The following is a 22,298-nucleotide window of genomic DNA, read 5'->3' as shown; positions in this document are numbered from 1 at the left end:
ATTTTTTGTTCTTTGATGCCTGATAACTGATCCCTTCGGCACCTCATGATCATGCAGTCTGGTGTACTTCTTCCATGTGGGCTTTGTTGCCTCTGAGGTATATGGCTGCTTGTTTGCCTTCAAACCTTTAAGATCCCAGACGCTATATCTTTTGATAGCCGGGCACCATCGACTTTCTTCACCACATTTGTTTATGCACCTGCTTTGTCTTCAGCGAATGTGTCAGGAAGGTGGGCATCATAGTATGCCAATATTCCCTTCATTCTAATTGATTTCCTCTGAATGCAGGTGCTTCACCATGGTTTGTATTAAAATATAACACCAGGAACAGACAAAGTACTCAGTGTGGCTTCACCAGTTCAGAATTTATTACATCTAGAGAAACATGGGAATTCAAGAACACTTCATTGTGCTTATGAGGAACTTGAACTCAGATCCAGAGGCAGTTGTGCAAACAGAACAAGAGAAGGCTGCATGGTTTAAAAACAAGAACGGTGTGCAACAAGGTTGTACCCTCTTACCATATTTATTCAGTCTGTATGTTGAGCAAATAATCAGAGAAGCAGGAGTATATGCAAAAGACCTCAGTATCAGGATTGGAGGAAGGTATTTTAACAAGCTTTGACAGACAGATGACACAACCTTGCATGCTGAAAATGAGGAGCGCTTGAGGCATTTGCTGATGAAGATCAAGACTTGAAGCCTTTAGGATGGTTATGACTCAATGTCAAGAAGACCAAAATCCTCACAACTGCACCAATAATAACACCATGATGAATGGAGAGAGGGTTGAAGTTGCCAAGGATTTTGCCTTGCTTGGATCCACAATTGATGATCACGGAATCAGCTGTCAAGAAATCAAAAGGCACTGGGTAAATCTGCTGCACAAAACCTCTTTAAAATGCTGAAAAGCAAGGATGTTGCTTTGAGGACTAAGGCAAAGCCATCTGGGTCTTCATTTGCTGATGGGCATGACTCAACATGAGAACAGTGGCAAGCATCTATTCATAACAGGAACTTGAAATGCGCAAAGTATGAATCTAGGAAAATTAGAAGTTGTCAAAAATGAAGTGGAATGCATAAAGATCGATATCCTAGGTATTAATGTGCTGAAATGGATTGATATTGATTTCGATCAGTCATATGGTTTACTCTGACAGGAATGATAAATTCAAGAGGAATGGTCTCATATTCATCATCAAAAAGGGCATTTCAGGATCTATCTTGAAGTACAGTGCTGTCTGTGATGGGATTTTATCTATCTATATGCATACAAGGAGATCCAGACAATACAACTACTTTTTTAGATTTATGCATCAACCACTCAAGTTAGTGATGAAGAAATTAAAGAATTTTACCAATATCTTGAGTTTGAAATCGATCTAACATGCAGTCAAGATGCATTGATAATTATTGGTGTTGGGAATGTAAAAGTTGGAAACAAAAAAGAAGGAATGGTAGTTGGAAAATATGATTTTGGTGAGAGAAATGAAGCTGGAGACTAATGACAGAATCAACAACACAAATGGGACCTATACACGTGGATTTCTCCAGATGGAATACAGAAATAAAATTGACTACATTTATGGGAAGAGACCATGGAGAACTCAATATTAGCAGGTACAACAAGGCCAGGAGCTTCCTATGGAACAGATAGTTCTTATCTGTAAGTTCAGGTTGACACTGAAGAAAATTAAAACAAGCCCACAAGAACCAAAACAGGACCATGCATATAACACACTTGAAATTCTGGACTCTGAAGAACAACTTTGACTCACTGAGCACTAATGACAGAACATCTGACGATGGGGTGACATCGAGAACATCATACATGTGGAAAGCAACAAAAGGTCATTAAAAAGACAGGAAAGAAAGAAAACATCAAACTGAATGTCAGAAGACACCCTGAAAATGGCTCTTAATCCTAAAATAGCTAAGGCAAATGGAAGAAATGATAAAGACAAAAAGCTGAAGAGAAAATTTCAAAGGGCAGCTTGATAAGACAAAGTAAACTATTACAATGAAATGTGCAAAGACCTAGAGTTAGAAATCCAAAAAGGAAGAGCATGCTCAACATCTCTTACACTGAAAGAACTCAAGAAAAAATGTAAGCTTCAAATTGCAATATTGAAAGATTCTACAGGGAAAAAATGAACAGTACAGTGTAACCTCAAAAAAAAGATGGAAAGAATACATTGAGAATGGACATACAAAGAATACACATTTATACAAGTGGGAAAAATGGTGTACCAAAAATAACTAGCTGGCATTCAACCATTTCAAGAGGTAGCATATGAACAAGTACCAATGGTACTGAAGGAAGAAGTCAAAGCATTAGCAATGAACAGCTCTAGGAGTGGATGGAATACCAGGTGAAATGTTTCAACAAGCTGATGAAGCTTTGGAAGTACTCATTCATCTATGCCAAGAAATTTGGGGGGCAGCCATGTGTACAACTGACTAAAAGAGATCTATATTTGTACCCATTCCAAAGAAAAGTGACCCAACAGAACCCTCAAATTATAAAACAATGTCATTGATATCACATGCAAATAGCATTTTACTGAAGATAACTCAGCAATTGTTGCAGCAGCACGTTGACAGGAAGCTGCCAGAAATTCAGGCTGGATTCAGAAAAGGACCTGGAAGAGATGGACTTTTCTGAAAGTAGAGGCTACCAGAAGGACGATTACTTGTGTTTTACTGACTATGCAAGGACCTTCCACTGTGTGGATCACAACAAACTGGATCCCCTTGAGAAGAATGATACATCAATTACTATGAGTCAGCACCAACTTGACACCGAACAACAACAACAAACACTTTGCTTCAAACACTGAAGATTAAAATTGCGTTACATTGTAGATAGCCCGATCGCATTGTGCACACATGGCAGGTGAGGGGAGACCTGGGTTGAACATCTATGCTAGTTGTGGTGGGGAATGTTTAGGAAGACTGCTCATGGAAATGAGAGCTGTGGAATTAAAGAAAGAAGATCGTTCTCGATTGGGCAATCACAGGAGTAGAGCACCTGAGGGAGTCCCAGGTAAGCTCTAAGGGGCACAATTCTTCTCTGAAACACAGGTGATTCAGTTGAGTCAGGATTGACTCCACAACAATGTTTACTTTTAAGCACCAGAACAACCAAAAGCATGACCTGAGGGAGAGTGTTGTGCGGGTGTGCGTGGATGGGATTGGCAAAGATAGGTACCAGGAGTGATTTGCGTTAGTGGGAGGGCAAAAAGGCACGCCTATGGGATTTTACGCTCTTTTGGTTATTGGAAAAAAGTAGAACAGGGCATGCCTGAAGAAAAAAAGCCTTAAAAATGGACACCAATCTATTCATCCACAGTTTTAGAAGAGAACAGTTTGCTACAAATCCAGTCAACATATTGCTCCACCAGGATAGCCTGAGAGATTTCAGTCAAATATTTTGCTGAAATCCAGAAACACCACAACAGTATTTGATTCAGCAGGCTAATAACCTTATCTTTTTAAAAAAAAGTAGAGTGAGAAAGTTGGTGGTCTTCACTGGGCCTACCAGGGTGGTCCTGGTGAATCTGTGCCAGCGAGATGACGGATGCTTGATTTTCTGTGCCACAGTCTTACCGTGCGGTGGGCCCACCTGCCTGCCCGAGGACGGGCGCCCTGTAAAATGTGATTCCTAAAATGTAGCAGCGAATAATTATTAAGCATGCCAAGGAAAAAACCTTTTCTTTGGTCCTGAGGTCTTGGCTGGATTAGAAGAAGCTTTCATGCACATCTGTGCCCATCGAGTGGGTAAGAGCGGGGCTTGGGAGTCGGTGCCAGGCGAGCCTTTTCAACGTTGTCTCAAAGGGAGACAGAGTGCTTCCCTTTCAGGAAAGAGGAAGTACAATGAAGTGACACGAAGCAAGCACAGGCGTATTAAACACTTCATTAAAAAATAAATAAGATATAAACAGTTGCGATCCATTGGCTTCCAACTCATAGCGTCCTCCTGTGTGTCAGATAGAACTGTGCTCCACAGAGTGGTTGATGACTGTCATCTTCAGGAGATAGATTGCCAGGCTGTTCTTCCTGGGTGATGCACGGCAGTTTCGGATCGGCAACTTTTCAGTTAATAGCTAAGTCCAAATAACGTGCACCACTTGGAGACCTTAAGCTTTTGATAGGCCTTATCTATTATATTTTTACTAGGAAAAAAATTGTGTTCAACAAACCATGATATTTTTGGCCTTCCTATATTCTTGTTCTCATGTAATTCCCTTCCCACCCCACCCCCCACTTATCAGAACAGTCCCAAAGTTTTTTGGTAATAGCAAATATGAAGTGTAAATGGGAGTAAAGTATCCTTTCAGTATGACTCCTTTGAATAAGTTACATGGCTAATTGGCTATATTGGGTGTTTTTCGGAGGCCCAGTTAAGCAGGGCAGTGTGCAGACATCTTTACAGTGAGAATGAGTCAGGTACAGATGATACAAGGCTCCAGGATGGCACAATGCCCCACTCTCCACCCCACCCCCACCCCTCCCCAAGGCTGCATGGAGAGCCGTGGGTGGATCTCTGACAGGAGGTATTCTTTCTCAGTGCTGTATCTGACATCCCGGTCAAATGGACAGAGTGAGTCTTTGTGATTTTGCAGCATTTCATTCTTACTGAGCACTTTAGATTAGCAAAAGTCCAGAGCTGATGGGACAGCTGTTCGTACAGGATGATATTTTGGCAGCTTGTAGAAGACACCAGTGAAGCAAAATGTGCACTCCCTTTGGATATTGGGAAAGGAGATTGAATCTTAGAGCCCTCAGAGTTTGGAAACCTTTCTTAGCAATTCCACTATTGAAATAGCAGAGCATCAAAAATTGGTAACGAGATCGTCAGCTACTTTGCTGTTTGGATCAACTCAGGTTGGAACAGTTTGAGGGCTAAATCCAAAAGATCTGCCCTTCAAGAGAGTTGGGGGTTTTCAGAAAGTTTCAAAGTTTCGACAGACCAAGTGTCTACTCATGTTAATTTGGCTTTCCTCTCTGGCCAGTAAGCATTCCCCAGAGGTTGGAGTGGTCATGAGATCGGCTGTCTGTATCCCCCTTCTCCTGTCTAAAACATGGTGAACCTATTTCAGGAAGAAACTTAGTAAGGAGGGTGCTTTGTTAATGAGAATGGCATGCCCTTTGCGGCCTCCTCAGGTGTGGCGCTGGGCAGGGAGCTGGGAACATCTGCTATTAAGCTCTGTAGGTTTCAACTCATTGAAAGATCTTAGTGCAAAATCAAGCATGGAATGATGTTCTGTGGTTTTCAAAGAGCTTCCTAGAAGGTTGAAGTTGGATAGGCTGAGAACAAACCCATTCACCTGTGACGGATATAACCAGACCCACATGTCTGGTGAGGAAAAATTGGATGTGTTTTACAGAACCCAGAAGGTTTGGCTCCTCTTTTGTAACTTTAATAGCCTGGCCCCAAGTCCACGCAAGCTCAGAAGTGTGAAGAGGTAAGTTTGGTTGGGTCTGTGTGTTTATGCAGTTGAGTATAATGAACAAGTTTAAGCTCTAGAAAACCTCCAATTCAGTTTGTTGCATCTCTGGATAATTTCTCCTGTAAATGCCAAGCCTTAACCTCATAAAAAAAGTACTCCAGTAATTATCACTAAACCTAACTTATTTCCATTCCTTTGGGTAAATAAACTTTCTCTATGAATCAATTACAAGAATCTCCACTTTTCTTAAATATCAAAGAATTGGATTAAAATGGATTGTGCAGGAAGTGCTGTCATTAGAAGGGCCAAGAAAAGAAGACATACTTAATTATTGTGCAGAATATTCATAATTTTGCATATCTATTAGCTCAGTGTGTCCCTAAGATGTTTTTAAGATGTACAAGAGGAACACATATTATCCTTGAAGTTCTCTTTTTAAGGCAGGCAAAACAAATGCCAGTATAACCCTTGTTTTGAGTACTTTATTTCTCTTTGGTTGAATAAAATAACACCATTTCCTTTTCAATTCTCTCTTTCAGGGTTACTCTCAACCCAGCCGTTTGTCTAAAGAGCTCCATTTAAAGGTAAACATTCTGCAAGGCCTTGAGAATGGTTTTGTTAGCAAGCTACTTTATTTAATCACAATTGATTACCTGGCTTCTCTGCAGTCAATCATGAATTTCTAGTTTTCCCGTCAGGATAAAGGATGTTTCCGGGTCTACGGGAGCTCCTGGACACGTGCAGACTTCCCATTGTTTTCTTGGAACATACTCTTTTGCCTAGGGTCTTTCTGAATTCTGCTTTTAAGTCCAACTCTGGTTGACATCAGTGAGACTAGACTAGACACGAGGACCTTGGAGTTGGAAATCAGTCAGCATGGCCGATGCCATCCCCATAGACCTATTCTGAGTTAAGAGGACTGAGAGTTTACAGTTAGTCCGTCATGGCAAAGGTGTCCCTGGGTGGAGCAAACCATGAAATCCTCACCCAAAGGCTGGTAGTCGTCACCCATCCAGAGGGGCCTTGGAAGCCAAGCCTGGTGATCTGCTTTGGAAAGGTCATAGCTTAAAAAAAACCCTATGGAGCTCGTGGTACTCTGACACATGTAGGATCGCCAGGAGTGAGAATGAACTTGACCGTAACTAACACCAACAGACCAGGGCTGTGCCTCAGTGGTGTGAGGCATTCGCTCTTGGTTTTCCAAAGATAGACAACAGAGTGTGATGGTTGGAGTCTCTCTTTGAAACACCCCCGGCTTCACCAGCAGCAGCCCTCTTTTTCCCTTACCACCTTCCCCTTCTCTCTTCCCTCTCCATCACCGTTTCTGTCTCCCTCCCCCTACATGTCTGTCACTGTCTCTCACTTTCTCCTCTTCAATGTTATCTTGCCTATTTTCTCTCAGATCAAAGGTAGAAGAGGGTCACTTGATTAATTGCCATGCAGCAGAATCCTTTGCCTCCTTGACACACATGCCAGGGAGACAAAAGGCTGCTCTTTAGAAGCCCGGAGTTGTGTGGGTGCAGGGTGGGGAATTCACAAGCCCAAGAGAATCGGGCCTTCCCAGCAGGGATGATCAGGCTCCGAGACCCTACAGAAGAATAAAGTTGCCACTGAATCACATTGTGTTAAGCCATATTTGCATGAGAGGGGGGAGCACACAACCCTGGCATTAAGCCATGTGGACTCTTTGGAAGTTTGATTTAGATTTCGAAATCTTTCCCTGTGTGGCAATCAATACCATTTGGAAATGAAAGGTGACTAAATGATGATAACTGACAGTTTATCCTTCATTTCGATGTCCCGTGACAATTCTCCAGGGCTGCCCTATCTAAGACTATGGCCAATAGGCCCATGTGGGTGTTTAAATTGAAATGAATTAAAATGAAATAAAAACTTTTCATAATAATTTATCAAGGGGTCATGAGGGTGGGAGGGTGGGGGAGGGAGGGGAAAAAGAGAAGCTGATATCAAGGGCTCAAGTAGAAAGAAAATGTTTTGAAAATGATGATGGCAACATATGTACAAATGTGCTTGACACAATGGCTGTATGGATTGTTGTAAGAGCTGTAAGAGCCCCCAATAAAATAATTTATGGGAAAACATTTTTTTTAATTCAGTTCCTCAGTCATAGTGGCCCCAACCCAAGTGCTCAATAGCCACATGGGGCTCGTGGTGACTGTATTGGAAAGCACAGATATTTCCAACATTGTAGAACATCCTATTGCACAGCACTGCTCCTGACCCTTTGTTTCTCTTAGAACAGTTATCATAGAGGAGACCGGGTAATGCTTGACAACAGAAAACTAAGAGGGATTCCATAACTGACTGAGAGGAAGGAAAACTTTTATCAGACTGTCGAGTGAGAGGGAAGGGATTCGGAATACAGTTGAGTCAAATGAGTAGTGTTTGGGAAGGCTGTGAGAAGTTGAAAAGCACCAGTGGAATTATGACAGTAATTGTATTACTCTTAAGGGCATTCACCTGAAGGTGACCAATGTGTATTCTTCATGCATCCAAATGGAAACTCACTGACCAAACCCTCCCTCCAAACTTCTAGTTCTCATGTCTAATTAGAAATGCCAATAAAGGGGCCCTGCCTTCATCATAAGGCTACTGGTTGCTTGGAGTGAGTGAAAAGGTGCTTATATTTTCCAAAGGTAAAGATCACCTCCCTTCCCCACCACATCTCGATGACAGAGATTTGGCGGGGCTCATTTAATACCTTTAGGTCTTGACATTAATAAGTACGAATAGGTCTTTTTTAGCCTAACAGGTCTCCTTTCTTTATAATTGAGCAGAGATCCCACTAGACTTCATTCACAAACCATACGTCATGGCTCAAGCCTGTCTTAGGGGTTTGTGCTGAGTTTGTATAAGGAAAGGCCGTGTAGAAAAGGCTCTCTGACTACTCTACTCAAGTGTCAGGATTGTGAGATCATTGACTGTGAAATCGTCTGGCTTGCGCCAGGCAGGTCCTTCTGGGGCTGGGTGGCAATGCAATTGAGATTCGGTGTCCCTCAAAGGAGGAACACTGGGTCCTTATGAGAAAGTTGCTTTGTTCACTGAACGGTGACTTCTTGAAGTCACGAACAATCCTTTTATCCCCACCCCACCCCTCCCCAGGCATTTTAATTACTTATCAACCTCTTTGACTTTGGAAATTACAAAACCAAATGGGTGAGAAGGTTGGAGAATAACCCACCAAACCCTCATCGAGTTCTAGACTGTGCTTCTCAAGCATCAGTGCCTTTTAAGTACTGGTGGCTGGGTGCTGGATTCCACTCTCCGCTGTTTCAGCGAAATCCGTGGGAGAGCAGCCTGGGTATTGGATGTTCTGGTTAAGTATTAGTGTCTGGGGTAAATGTCTGATGATAGATAAAGTTATGGGGTTAACTTTCTCAGAAGAAGCACACTGAGGTTAAACAGCTCATCCATGAGTCTATTTCTACATTGCTAGCAATTAGAACTTTGCATTAACATGTTTGTTACTGATAAATGTGTTACGGGGCATTTGATTCTCATCATTGTGGTCTAGTGAAGAAATTTACTATATATTTGCCATGTTTGGGGCACATGGATGAAAAATTATGGTTCACAAACATTCGAAGTCTCAAACGTTATGTGTTCAATCTCTTAAAGGGGTTGTTTCGATCATGAAATGGAGAAACGGAGAAGGATTATGGAACTCGGAAAGGTCCTTAGTCTCCTGTGTTTTCTGGTTTGGGGATGAACTTTAGTGAAAGTACAGACTTTGAAGGATGAGTTTATGAGGAGCCAGGTCTGAAAATGAGAAGGCGTCCTTTACTTCCCTGAGGAGTTGTCCGTTGACATAAGAAGCCATGCTAGATCCTCGTTTCACCTTCCTGGGATCTGAATTCACGTGTCTCCTGTCTGCTTTCAGTGCACCGTTGAAACTTGCTTCATCGTTTGCTTTATCTCTTCCTTGCCAACAACTGCACAATTGGGACAAGAATAGACTCACAGCCTGCTTTAGGGACTGCAAAGGACCTCAGAAGTCACCTGTGTTAACTTCTTCATCTTACAAGTGAGAAGTCTGAGGTGAATAGCTTAGCTGGATCAGAAGCCAGACAACTAGAAGCCTGGTTTATTGTTCTATGAAGTGTGCTCACTACGGTATTGCTCTATCTTGTCTTTTAAAACCACCCCACTGTTGATCTATTTAGAAGTGACTGGCGAGAAATTTAAAGGAATACCTTTGAATTCTTCTTGTTCGGACAAAATCAGAGAGTCAGTCTTAGAATCTGGGGCAAAAATGATTCTAAGTAGATATTTCTAGCCTTTGAATGGTTTCTTAGATTGATAAAATGAGCTCTTTCAGTTCTTGCTCCTTTGAAAGATCTCATTTTAGTTCTAGCTCCTAAGGCCTACCTATCAGATGTACATGTTTTGCTAATTTGGTAACATTTTGTGTATTTTGAACATCCAAAAGGCAGTGCAATATAGTGGCCAAAGCACGGACTCTGCTACCACACTATCCAAATCCATCACCCGGCTTTGCCGCTTACAGATTGTGTGCATTGAGAAAGAGCTCTTACTCCATGACTCAGTTTACCTCTCTGTGAATTAGGGGTAATGCTAATGCTAATAGTTCTTTCTTCAGTTTTATTAATGTATTATCATTATTATATATGACAACAGTTGGAACACAGAAAACACAATTTAAGTATTTTTCATTGTTGCTATTTTTGTGGCTAAATGCAATGTGCGGATTTCCCAATTTTCTTCCTAAAAAAATATCATACAAGGAGCAAAGCAGAAAAAAAACAAAGAAGTCAAGGGATGATGTGATTTGGTTGTGCAGTTTTTTCCTGACCTTGATCGACCTGAAAACATCATCCAAATACATCAAATATTAAAACTCTGAAAATAGAGGTCACCTGACTCATCCCGCTGGTTTAGGGAAAACAATGAGGCCATAGAGGGGCCTACAGCTCCTTACCCTCAAAGCCCGGGGCCTGTGCAGTGTCCCAGCTGTTCTCAACATAACGCACTGCCTCAGATCTTTACAGAAGGAGACTGCTGCATCTTTTCCTCATGGAGAAGCTGACGGATTCAAGCCACCAATCTTTTGACTAATATCCCAGTCCTTGACCCACTGTGCCACCAGAGCTCCAGCTCTCAGCATACAACACTTTACAATAATAAGACATCACCTGGAAAGGGAGAAGAAAGCTTGCTGTGTGGGACATTCAGTGAATCCTGGACAGGGATGTTGTTGTTCGGTGCCATCAGTTGGTTCCAACTCACAGCAACTCCATGCACAACAGAGAGAAACACTGTCTGGTCTTGTGCCATGCTCACAGTTGGTCTTAGGTTTGAGCGCATCAAGGCAGCCACTGTGTCAATCCATCTTGTTGAAGGTCTGCCTCTTTTTCACTGCCCCACTACTTTATCAAGCATGCTGGCCTTCTCCAAGGACAGGACCCTCCTGAAAACATTCCAAATTTTGTGAGATGAAATCTCTCCATCCTTGCCTCCAAGGAGCATTCTGGCTGTTCTTTTTCTGAGACAGATTTGTTTGTTCTTTTGGAAGTCCATGGGTACTTTGAATATTCTTTCCAGCACCATAAGTCAAGTGCATCCATTCCTCTTCGGTCTTCCTTATTTAATGGACAGGGATAATAATAATAATAATAATAATAATAATAATAATAATGATAATATTTAAATTGTTGGAAAGCCTTTCAACCAAAGAGTGTTTAAAGAGAAGGGGAAAGACTGGATTTAACAAACAGGCATTTATTTTCTCACCGTCTTTAAGGCTGGCAGTCTGAATCCAGAAGGCCGTCTAGAGAGGAAGACTTTCACTCTTGGTGTCGGAGAAGGTCTTTGCTTCTTCTGAGAATCTACTCCCTGGTCCCTTGGAGATCTGCATGTGATGGCCTCTATCTTATCCCATTTATCTCTCTGCTAGCTTTTGTAATCTCTTTTTATAATTCCAAAGAGGTGGACTCAATATACATCCTACACTAATCCAACCTAATTCGTTGAACAAAAGCAATCCATTTCCCGATGGGATTATAGCCACAGGCCCAGAGGTTAGGATTTATAACACATATTTGGGGGTACATATTTAAACCATAGCAACTGGCCTGTGTCTTTCCTGAGTCATGTTAGTCTTCCCCTCCACCTTATTTCCAAGCCGGCCTAATGGTTCACAGTAATACCATTGCCCCCTCACTGGAAGTGCTGGCAGATCACTTCTGATGCCCCTGCAGCCTTAACAAGGGTGCTTCCTAGTTGGATATGGCCCCTTCACATTGACTTCAAGCTTTGTACCCACATGATAGAGAAAGAGCCGCATCGAGCTGACATCCCAGCAGAGGCAAATTCTCAGCTGCATTCTCAGTGGGTCATGACCTCATGTTTAATGATGGTGATGAGGGATGAGCTGGGGAGCTAATGAGATGACACATTAGTGATTCAGTTCATATAGATTAGTATTACTCTTTTTATTGTGAAATAACTAATGTAACCGAAAGGTTATGGCAATTAATAAAATGAATACCCATGTACCCATTTACTTTGCTTTTAAATTAGAACATGCTGTTATTTACCTATGGATTAGGCCTTAGATTGTGAATAATGTAATATAATATTTTATATATGTATACATATGGAATTTTTTTAGTATTTGGAGAAATACCAAATGCTACAAAACATATATTTATATATACACTAAAAATAATCTTTGTGTTTCCCCAATACTAAACAATGAAAATTCTAAATGCTAAAAAAATTATGCACATGGAGGCAAGTCAAAGAATATTGCTATGAAATCATAGACGTCATTTTGAAGAAAAATATCAAAATGCAAGGCTATTATTTTTCAGCCAGGCCTCCATCTAGGTCTATGCAATTTAGCTTCCTTCTCCCTAACTCTTCCTTGAAACATTCTGTGCTTCGGGGTTTACACCGCATCGAAAGAAATCTGAAGGTGCCGGAGCAGGCCTATGAAGTGGGTGGGGCGAGGTTGCCCAGTGACAGCCCTTAGGACAGCCCTTGCTCTCCTTGGAACATGAGCAGGTGCATTGCTGTTATGGAGGAAAAAAATCCCTTGGCAAAATTTTTTTGTGGGGGGAGTTCTTTACCAATTGGGTTTTCCATTTTTATAAGGGTTCATAATATGCCTCCTTGATCATCCTGTGCCTTTGAGAAAATCCATGGGGACGAGCCCCTAGCAATCCCTAGAAACAGCCCTCTGATGTCCTTGGCTGACCTCTCTGCCTTGAATTTAACTGGCCCAGCAGATCCCCTCAAAAGCCACTTTTGCTTGGACTTTTTCTTTGATGTGTATTCCTGAGAGAACTTGTTGATGACAGAAGTGTGTTTAAACATCTTTGAAATAAACCCATGCACGTGGGCACTGGAACCCTGATAGCGATACTTTTGATTTTCCTGGTGTGTATATTAAGCATGTTAGTATTTTCCAAATACTAAAAAAAAGTTACAGATATGCATATATATAGTAAATGTGTGTCTCTGTATGTGTGACTAACGTTTCCGTTCTAAGAGGCAGATCGAGATCTGAAACTGGGCCTCACTTAGTCACTATCCTATCTGCCTGATTGCCTGATGTAGACTTCTTTGCTCTTTTTCACAACCCTTAAAATAAGATTGAGTACAGAGTTGGCATAGATCAGAACTAGGATTGACGTAGTGGAAATTAAAACACAGAGGGTAAAACACAGGCAGTACGCAGTTTTACTGAACAACTAATTCTGCGTATCTTTCCTCCGTTTTGAAGGAGCCTTGGTTGCCGAGTGGTAAGTAGTTGCAAGTCACCCACTGCTCCACAGGAGAGAGGACTGTCTAGTCCTGCAAAGATTTATAGTCTTAGAGACCCACAGGATTTCTTTTCTGTCCCATCGGCTAGTTATGGCTCAGAATCAACTCAATAGCAGTGAGGGAATTTCCTCAATTTTGTGTCATCATCGTCACATTAAAGTACTTGAAATCTGTAGGGGTGGAACTATCTGTTTATACCATGGACAAGGCAAACATGAAACCAGGGCTCCTGGCTCTCTCCCTAGAGTGGCTTTACCAGAATATCAGGGTGACCCGTCTTGATCTGAACAGAGACCCACAGCCTGGGGCTAGAGAGCTGGCTGTAAATACAGATGAAAACAGACCGTTCATTGGGGTGTGGGAACATTAATAGTGCAGTGTTTCTTCAAATGAGCCTGGGCAGCTCATTAACAATGCCGAGTCCAGGTCTCCACTCTCAGACAGTCTTCTTTAAAGGAGTGGGGGTGGGGGAGCCTAGAAACCCACATTTTAAGTTGTTCCAAGTGATGGTAGCAAAATCCGAACTCACTGCTCTGGAGTTGACTGACTCATCGCAGTCCTAGAGGACAGGGTAGAATTGCCCCTGTGGGTTTCTGAGACTGTAACGCTCTTTAAAAACAGAGAAGAAACAGTATTTATGCTGGCCATTTTATTTGCAGACCCAATTGAAGCAAAGTCAGCTAAAATATCAACCACCCAGTATAATGACTCATTTTTTTAGCAGATGCTTTCTGTGAACTGCAATCATATACATTGGCACTGCAATTCTGTGCAGACTGGGCAACAGAAGCAGCTCTACAGTGGAAAAAGACACAAAACAGACAAATGAACATTTCTTTCTTTAAAAAAAAAAAATTTTATGGTTGGGGGTCACCACAACATGAGGAACTGTATTAAAGGGTTGCGGCATAAGGAAGATTGAGAACCGTTGTGTTTGGGTTACCGGTTGGAAACACTCACATGTGCACATGCATGTCTGCGCCCGCTGGTTGGAGCCCTGGTCCACTCTCAGTGCGCTTGCCACCGTGCGGGTCCACAGGCTCTCCCTCCTGCTCTGGCAAACTTCTATTTCATTTTCTCAGATCTTATCATTGTTTCAAAATGTTTCACAAAATTTCACTTTCGTATTTCAAAATTTTACTTTTCACTCATTGGTGTATGCGGCCTGCCTGTGTGAGCACAGTGTGTGCGTGCATGTGTGTGTATGTGTGTGTATGTGTGTGTACCGTACACATGTTTTTGTATTTTTGATTTGGCCAGCCATTTTGGAGGGCAACCAATGGTCCCCTTTGGGCCAAAGAGTCTGGTGTAGTTGCCCTGTGTGTATGGAAGTCCGTTAGTACTACCTCTGCCTGTTTTAGCCCTGCATGCAGGCTGCCCAGTTCTCACTCCTCTCTGGCAAACAGCATGACCGAGGGCCTCCCTCCTTTGTCGACAAATTAACATTTCTAATAGAAATACCACTCTTGGTGTTAATTAAAATATATCATGCCTCCTCAAATTTTCTGGAGAAATAAGCTTATACACATCCATTTATAAGTTTATATACATTAAGAGATTGCTGTGAAATTTCTTCAATCTTTGTATTATTTACTCAAACCCTTAGAGCTTCTTCGTCTTGTTCAAATGTTTTTCCTGAACCAAGGCATGCTGTTGGGCCGGTTGATGCTAACAGGATGGAAACCCTTTGCAGGAGTAGAAAGCCTCATCTTTCTGTCTGAGCTGCTGGTGCTTTGAACTGATGACCTAACAGTTAGCAACCCCACACTTGACTCGCTGCCTCACCGAGCTCCTCAGGTGACGTTGATACACACTAAAGTTTGGAGATTAAGTCCTGCTCTCACACATTCATATGCATAGAAATCACTCCAAAGTATCTTGTTCTATTGCAGACTTAGGTTCATGAGGTGCGTCCTGGGACTTGAGATTCTGCATTTCTAGCAGACGGCTGCTGCTGCTTCTGGTCTAAGGGCCACACTCAAGTAGGGCGGATATAGTTGGAACTCTTTCATTTTACAGATGAGGGAGCTCAGTAAGGACTGGGCAAGTTTTGTGATACATACGGCTAACCATTTAATAACCATTTCTTCAATGCTATTGGGGAAATACAAAAGAGTTCAAAGCCATTGTCTTCACTGTAGTTATGGAAAATGCTATCTTGCTAAGTATCTTTATGTGAATGGTGATGAGTTACAAATATTAAGAGTATGGAATGTGCCTTTAAATTACTTATAGTTTGGTAGAGGCAGCAAGGTGTTCTTTTGCCTGAAGTAAATAGAGGAAGGAGGTTTTGGTGAACAGGGGAGGGAAGCAGAGCTGTGGAGGCTAAACTTGTCTGGGTTGTGTCTTGGGCAGGGACTTACTCTTTTCTCAGGCTCCCATCTAGTAGCAGGAAACATAACATCAGCGATCCCTAAAATCATGGCTTACATCATGATCGTGTGGGATATAAGAAATTGTTTTTTATTGAAGTGCAGTGGTCAAATTTTGCCCATAGATTCTAGGTTTTAATTTGTTTAAAGGAAAATGTTTATTTTATTGACATCTGTATTTTTTAGATGAACTTATTATTTTGAAATAATTTTGATGTTGTTAATTGGCAGTAAGTCTGATCTGATGCATGGTGATCTTACGTATAACAGAATGAAACAGTGCCTGCCACCTTCATGATTGCTGGTCTGTTGTTATGGGGCTGTTTGAGATACATAGAGAAGAATATCGAATATAGAAAGCTAATACAGAAAGTTCTCTTATACTCTATAATATAGAAAGTTCTTTATACTCTTCACTCAGTTTTCCCTGTCTTCACAGTACTATGTATATTTATGAAAATAAAAAAACTGAGTTTGAGCACATTAATTTGCCAGACTTTCTTTAGAGATTGACCTGTTTTTGGGAGGAATACTACAGACACGAATTACTCACATAGATGTAGTCTGACTTTTCCTCCCCAGGACATATCAGAATACTTTGATATAATCCCAAACCATCAAATATTAAAAGCTACAAGAGACTTAGCAGGTGACCTGACCCAACTCATTGTATTTCTAACTCTTGAACCAACGCCAAAAACTTGGGGATATTTTACATCAAAATCAGGAGGTTTTTTCCTTCTTTTAAAAGCCAGAAGACCTGGCAAAACTGAGGTTGCAATGTTTCCCAGCAAGAAGTGCTGGGGCTGATAGAGTGGTTTCCTTTCGAAGATGCATGCACTTTACAGTGCACCAGAGAGCCTCCCTCTCAAAGAACCTATCCAATGCCCTCGCATTCCACTTCCTGGCTGGCTCCTCCTCCAGGCAGATGAGTTTATCTTTGCGGCATATAAGCAACCTCTCAACTGTGCAGGTAGACTGGGGAAAGAATCAAGGGGGCCGAACGCAGAGTGAAGTCTTCCAGAAGAGGCAGGGTTTTCTCAAACTGGGGGGCCAAGCAGCCTCGGCACTACCTTGTTTAAGGTGACCAGATGTCCCGCTTTTGGCGGGACAGTACAGATTTTTAACAACTTGTCCCGCGTCCCGCGTCATTTTAAAAAGTCCTGATTTTTGCAAAGAATGCCCAACAAGCTAGGGAACAGCAGGAGAACGGAAGGGAATATATGGTTGTCGGCTGCCATGTGGCTATTTCGCCAGGATATGAGTTTTATATTATTTTTGTTAATTTTATAATGTTAAACTTTAATAATAACAAATAATTGCTGAAAACTGATTATGGAGAACTGCTTATCAAAGTTCGCATTGTTGATCAGTTGTTAGAATTCTACCACCATTGTTTGGACTTAAAGAACAATGGCATTTTTTGGCATTGGCAATGACGAAAACATTTTGTAACTATCTCTCAGACGATACACATCGTACTGCGTGCTAGTGCTAGTTAAACAAATGATGTCAACAAATCAGCTATTCAGATAATTTATAAACATAAATACATAAATTTTCTTGAATTTAGCAGACAGGACTGGAATGATGTGCAAATCTCATTCGATCATATTACTCAAAATTTCCTATATAGTAATATTTCTGAAAATGATCTTTTTAATGAGGTATCATTATTAAAAAAATATTGATAAGGAAAAGGTTAAATCTTGGGCATCAGCAAAAATCACAATAGAGAACAAATGGTTAGAAATATTTCATCATTTTGAAACAAACCATGTTCCATACAATAATGCACTAAAAATTGTGGAATACGTGCTGTCCTTACCAGGAACTTATGCTGTGACTGAACGTGTTTTTTTTCTATGATAATAAAGTGTGGACAACAGAAAACTTACAATTAAGTGTTGAGACTTTGAAAGCCATTTTATGTGTGAAATATAAATTAACAAATTCTTGTGAAAAATTACATGACCTTTTAAACAATGACAGCAATCTACTAAAAAAATTCATTCAAATGAGAAATATGCCAAAGAATAAAATAATACTATACATAATTTTAATGCATTATATTTGTAAATTGTACTTATGTTGAAATTAAAAATATATATTACAATGCTATTTTTGCATTCTATGAAAATTTTTGTTGCTCCATAATGGACCAAATTTTTAACCAAGAACACCCTCCCACCCCCCGCAGCCCATCAATGGTGTCCCGCTTTACCAATGTTAAAATCTGGTCACCTTAATCCTTGGTAGACATGCAAACGATCTGCCTTGGAGCAGACTCCGGCCTCAGAAACTCTGGAGGTGGGCCGCACTCTGTGGAACAGGCCTTGTGGACGATTCCAACGTGAGCTGGGATTGGAGGAGGCTTCAGAGGCTGACAGGATGGGGACAGGGGTCGATGGGGAGGCAAGGCCACCATGAGGGGAGCAGGAGGCTGGTCATGGAATATTCCACGGGTTTGCAAGTCCGGTACCATGGGGTCAGAGCCTGGGGTTGGGGTGAGTGTTCAAGCCTGCTGATCTTTGGCTTCTGGAAGCGGGCTCTTCTTCCAGCTATTTCCACTGCTCAGTGGCCGGCTCTGGGTATGCCCAGCCTGCCTCGGTTGAAATTCTGAATTCCATCTTTGTCTTCGCCACCCCCGATTTGTGCAACAGCCAAACCTGACCTAGGAAGAAAAGAGAAAGCATGCCCCATGGTCTCTTTTGTTTGACAGATGACTAACCCCTGGGCCCAGTCCTTGTCCTGTCTCTCAGCATCCATGTGGCAAACTTTCCTGGGCCCGAGTTGATTGAGAGGTTTAACTCTATGTGGGGGAAAAATTAATGAGTTGAAAATATATAGCATATGCACGCACCCTTCCTCTCATCTGTGTTTAAGGACATGGCTCAAGTTTAGCCTCCTCCCCAGTTCTTCCTCTGAGGAGAGTGTCCCTGCTGTGTCATTCCTCACAGTACCTGTGTCCCAGCTTCCCTGAACTGGCTCCGAGGGATTCCTTCTGTATCCTCTGCCTCCTGGGATTCCCCTCCCACCTGAAACATGAAGGGGCTTTAAAATGTTTGTGGGCAAATGGAGTTACAAGACAGTAGAACTTCTCCTGGAGTTTTTGGAAGGCCTCTTGTATTTCAGGTCTTGGGTTGAAAGTTTCCATTTTCACCAGCCCTCGCTGACCCCAGGACATGGGAAAGTCTCTTAGAACCTGTTGGAAATTCTGATTCTGGACAGGAATCACATCTTACTCATCTTTACCGAAGCACCTAGCGCAGTGTCTGGCACAATAGGCTCTGGAATCAGCCCTGGATTTGAATCTCAGCTCCACCTTACTGTGTGCCTTAGGATAAGCCACTTAACACCTCTGTGCTTCCGTGAAGGAGAACCCCGTGACCAAATGAGTTGAAATACTTGAGCATTTAAAACAGTGTCTGACATGTAGTAACTGCTTGATAAAGATTAGCAGGAAATCAGCCCCTGGTGCTGTTTTACTGAACTCAATGACTGATGATTTCTAGCTGATATTTTATCTAGAGAAATTCCATTTCTCTATGAGGAGAACCTGTGAGGCTCAGTGAAAACATTAAAGCAGGCGGACGTGTACCTACCCGCTCACAAGAAAGGCCTTTGGTGCTCTACGACTTCTTCTTCCAGAGTAGCAACATGTTGGGACTAATTAAGTTCACTAGACAGGTTTGGGATAGGTGCACTCTGAGACATAAACCCCCAAACAGAAACATAGCTTCTGTTTAGACCAACTCCAGAAAGCATTTATTCCAAATAGCTTAAGGAAGCATCAAATCTATTCACTTGCTACAGACATATGTAGGTGTCTGCAAGCCTATCTCTGACGGGGGAAAAGTATTCTGAATGCTGTCCAATTCCTGTGCATTTTACCTATTTTATCTTGCCTTGGCTGCCTTCTGTGACAGGCTTGTAATTAATATTGTTGTAGAACAGGAGGCTCATTAGATGGGTCTCATTATGACTGTTCAGGTCCTGGGTCTTGGCTGAAAAGGATCTTCCTATTATCAGTGTCTGACATAGATTCCACATCAACCAGGCCAATTCGCTTCTGTCAAAGACTGTCTCCCAGATGGAGATGATATTTATTCTGATTTATGCCATTAGTGTGAGAGATGGAGACCCTGCTGACAGAGGTAGGGGCCTCTGTTACAGATGGGCCGCCGTTTCACAGACGTGAAGAATATAGGAATTTACAAGACATTGTGCTCTCCTGGGTTGGAATGCCTGGTGGAGCTTTTGACTGTGAAAATTTTTGAAAAGAAGATCCATTGTAATTATACACTGGTTGAATCTCAGGAGTCATGAAATCTTCTACTCAACATATGCATTCCCTCTTTGGAATAATAATTCCTCATTCACAGCCTTTGCTTGATTGCTTTGCTTGGACAGAGCACTCACTACCTCCAGTGCAGCTAATTTAATCTTCTGGTGGAAAACTAAATTAAGTAAGGAAATTATTTCTAATACTGACTTGAAGAGGGAGCCCTGGGGGCACCGTGGCTTAAGAGTTGGGCAGCTAACCGCAAGGTCAATAGTTCAAAGTCAGCCTGCAGGAGAAGGGTGAGGCTGTCTGCTCCCATAAAGATTTGTAAGTCTCAGAAACGCCACGGAGCATTTCTACTTGTCCATGGGGCTGCTATGACATGGAATGCACTCAGTGGCGGTGGGTGGATATTGGTTTGACATCTGTTTCCCTCTTATTCACCCACCAGCATGAGTTCTGCCATGCAGAGCGGCACAAGGCACATGTTGTCACTCTTGCTCCAGAAAGCCCTTTGATGATCTGATGGCTCTCTCTTCTAGTTTTCTCTTTAGATTAAGAGTCCTCATGTCTCTCGATGGCTGGCTAGACCCTTCATTCTCCTGGTCACTGCTTCCAGGTGAGACACCCTCCAGCTTTCTGTTGATGTGGCATCCTGAAGTGAATGACTCTTCCAGATATGATCAGTCCACCAAGGGCCCAGGGAGGCCACTACCTCAATGGAGCAGGGTTAATGGAACTTTTCCTGAAGGTCTACGCTGCATGGGCCCCCTTCAGTAATGGAAGAGTCCTAGTCCCTCTTCCTAGGACCTTCTGCTGCAGGTACTGGTAACTAATTTTAACCATACCTGCACAACTTCTAGGCCCTGGAAGAGATGCTATTGCACTGGGCTTAAGCCCGGGGACTTTGGAATAAGCCAGCTCTGCTGCTTGCTTTCAGGTATGAGGTTGGGCCAGTTTCTCAACATCGCTGAGCCTTGGTAAGGATGACTATAGAGCCTCCCTCTCAGGCAGTCAGGAGAATTAAATATGATTATGCATGCCATCTTCCGGAGAAGAGCTAATGATTATTAACAAGATCTAACCCCAACTCATTTCTACCCCTGCCTTTCCTGATCTTGAGATTTGAGTCTCTTAATTATGACACTTTGCAGGTAATCCTAAGGAGCCCTGGTGATACAGCATGTTAAGCATTGGGTTATTATCCAAAGGTTGGCAGTTCAAACTCACCAGCTATTCCTCAGGAGAAACCTGAGGCAGCGTGCTTCCATAAGGATTTCCAGCTTTAGAAACCCCATGGAACAGTTCTACTCTGTCCTATGGGGTCACTTTTGAGTTGGAAAGGACTGGGCTGCAAGAAGAAAGTAATCCTAAGCCCCTCCCCACCAAAATATGGGTGGTGCAGACATTATATGATCATTCCAAATAATTTGCCTTCTATAGAATTTGATCCCTGGATCTTTTCAATATGAAAGCTCATGCTGAGAGTCTTTCGCCAGAATGTGTTTTATAGAATGTCTTCTTAGAGAGCGACGGCGAAGAGAGAGACTGTGAACTCATTGTCCTTTCCAGTGTTTTACCAGAATGATCTCTCCCTCCTGCTTCCCTCCCTCACCTGAAATCTTACTCAGAACCCCAGTATGTAAGACAGATAACAGAGGAGCGGATCCCTCCGGCTGTTCTAATCTTCTTTCTTTGGCAGAAGGAGCCTCATTGTTTGGGAAACCCCTGAAGGTTTGTCTCTGGAATCCTGGGAGTCTCAGGCCCACTCTGGAAAAACCTCTGCATAAACCAGTTCCCCATCCAAGTTTCTGAAACCTGGTCCCAGACTTTTCACTGACCTGATTGCCTCCTTCCTAGACCTTTCTCAATCCCCCTGGACCCTACCATTGTCTCTAGTACTGGTAGAAAGACTGTGCTTCTCCAGCTTGCTCCTCCAAATGTATTTTTATTGGATCGCTTCTCCTGGCCTTGGTAGCCCTGGGATCTGATTCTTTTGGTGCTCAGAAACTGGGCCGGCTCTCTCTTCTGAGACAAAAGCTGCAAGAAATGTTCCTCACAGAGGTGAGGTAAGTCCACAGAGACTGGTATTAGCGGCCCTCAAGCCAGCCCCCCACCCTGTTGTCCTGTATAACTAAAGACACATGGCTCTGTCCTGTGTGATCCCCTTGTTTGTTGTGATCCCGAAGGTCTTCAGGAACTGATCCTCAGAACTAGATCACCAGGCTTTTCTTCCTAGTCTATGTAGTTTTGGTATAACCCGTTCAGCATCACAGTAACCTGTCACTGAGAAGATGGGGAGTAGCTGCCCACGAGGTGCAGTGGAGGGAATAGAACACAGGCCTCCTGCAGAGAAAGTGAGAATTCTTTGAGGGGAGA

Source organism: Echinops telfairi, unplaced genomic scaffold, assembly GCF_000313985.2.
Source record: "Echinops telfairi isolate 266 unplaced genomic scaffold, ASM31398v2 ScPeMD7_70;HRSCAF=299, whole genome shotgun sequence".
Taxonomy (NCBI): Eukaryota; Metazoa; Chordata; class Mammalia; order Afrosoricida; family Tenrecidae; genus Echinops; species Echinops telfairi.
This window is presented reverse-complemented; position numbering follows the sequence as displayed.